The sequence below is a fragment of the Rhagoletis pomonella genome, unplaced genomic scaffold (genome assembly GCF_013731165.1).
Source record: "Rhagoletis pomonella isolate Grant_MI unplaced genomic scaffold, Rhpom_1.0 Rhpom_scaffold_00646, whole genome shotgun sequence".
NCBI classification, from domain to species: domain Eukaryota; kingdom Metazoa; phylum Arthropoda; class Insecta; order Diptera; family Tephritidae; genus Rhagoletis; species Rhagoletis pomonella.
The window spans coordinates 31,418-33,639 of record NW_023459200.1 but is presented as its reverse complement, the minus strand read 5'-3'; positions in this window follow the sequence as shown (position 1 = coordinate 33,639).

The following is a 2,222-nucleotide window of genomic DNA, read 5'->3' as shown; positions in this document are numbered from 1 at the left end:
TAAAATAAAAATTCGTTAAATATATTTGATTCCATTAATAACCATAAAACTGTATTTTTAGAAAGTTCAAAGTTTTTGGACAAATATTGAAACCTTTACTTAAATTAAATGTTAAATACATATATATAAATGCGCAAATGTAAAAGTTTAGATGGATTTAAAACATACGAAATTATTCAGCGGTTGAATCCATACACTTTTTGAAATCCATCAATATGGATCGACAGTCGCCATAAATGTTCTTTTAAAAAATAAAATGTGTTAATTTGATGGTAGCTCGAGTATTAAGATCAGGTTATTAGTATAACTTTGTTCATGGGTTTGCGTAATTTTTTTGTGGTGAAAGTCTAAAACCAAGAAAAGAAAACGCGAAAGCCGAGGAGCAAAATGTAAAAAATAAATCCTCCTGTATATATATATACTCGAAAAAGTTATGCTAACACTTCTTTCATGCATTTAGGTAGACAATTTTATATGGGAAAACGTACGTTTACGAGATAAATGCATAAAAGCAGGTACAACTAAAATAGCGCTCTCAGGGATTTCTGTTACAATACTTCTGTAAATTTCATGCTCCAAGTGTTCGAGCATTGGTATAGCGCTGAAGACAAATGCTCAGGATATAATACAAAAATGCATATTTACTTGATTTCACATAGTAATATTATCATTGTTAAAAAAGAACAAGTTTGTATTAGGTAATAATTAAATAATGCAACCTTATGTGCTGCTTTGACGAATGGAAAAACCAAAATAAATAATTTTATTTGTATGTGTGTTTAAAAGAGTTGGATTATTTTGTGAGTGTAAGCAGTTTCAAAACTAAAGAGTAGTTGCAACATTAAAAAGTACCCGAAACACATTTTCATTTAATAGCAAATATGAGCAAAATATGTACTTTCTTCAATTTTCTTCTGTTGCCAACTTTCTGAAAAACGTGAATTCACCGCGATGCGATACAGAAACAAAAAGACAGCGGCAGCGCGCAGAGGGTTTTGAGCAATAATATAAATTTGTATCAAACAACGCATTAAATAGTCATTTTAGTATACTTTTGCTGTTTACTTATTCAAGTAAATGCATGTATTAGTTTTTCTTTAAGAAATTTGTCTAAAATTTGCAACTTTTTTTTTATGATTTCTAAAGATTACTTTATTTTTGCCAAAGAGCAACCTTGCGTACAGAAAATTGTCTTGTACTTAAAACTTCACCACTATAAACTTGGTCCTTATAAAGGACTTTCACCACAGTTTGTTTACTGGATATACTGAGGTCAACATAATCAGCTGTATCAAAACCATTTGGTGAGTGGTCAACAATTTTAAAGTGTGTTTTTCATTGTTGTTTTTTTTTTTGGGAAAAAATTTATAAAAATAAAATATATGGTGCGTAAAATTTTAATAATCAGTGAAAATAAAAAAAACGGTGGTTTCGTTGTTGTTGTTAGCGATTGTAATGCTCATTGTAAGTTTTTTATGTTTTTTTGATTAAATTCATTACTTTTCAATTATTTTGTTTTAACTTATTTGAAATCAACATATGCGGCCAAAAGAATTAGAAATTTAATTTCAACAATAGAAAAAAGAAAATTATATTACTTATATTTTCATCGCTTTATTTTAGAAATGCCACGCCCGCGAAGAAATGATATTGGTCGTCGGTCGCGTAGAACGCAAAATAGATCAAATGAAAGGCAAAATCAATCACAAGAAGAGCGAGAAATTCAAAACCAAAATCAAAGGGAACGTATGGCCAGATCACGTTCAGGCCATTCACCTGAAGAACGTATACAACGTAATGAGCACGATAGATTAAGAATGCAAGCGCATCGTGCAGCAAGAAATGTTAATGAAAATGCACAAAGACGACAACAAGCAGCACGAATCAATGTTAATATTGATTTGAACGGTGCTGGATTTCAATATAACAATGCCATTGATTATAGTTTGCATAAATTTGTGGTTATTGGCGCAATGGACAAAATATGTCAATATTGTAATGCAGTGAAATTTAAAACTGAACCTCCTGGAATGTGTTGTACTTCTGGGAAAGTACGACTACCACAATTACAATATCCACCAGAACCATTAGTTTCACTGCTTTCTGGCTCAACACCTCAATCAAATCATTTTTTGGATCACATTCAAATGTACAATTCATGTTTTCAAATGACGTCTTTTGGTGCGACGAATATACTAAGAGATAATTTTATGCCGACCTTC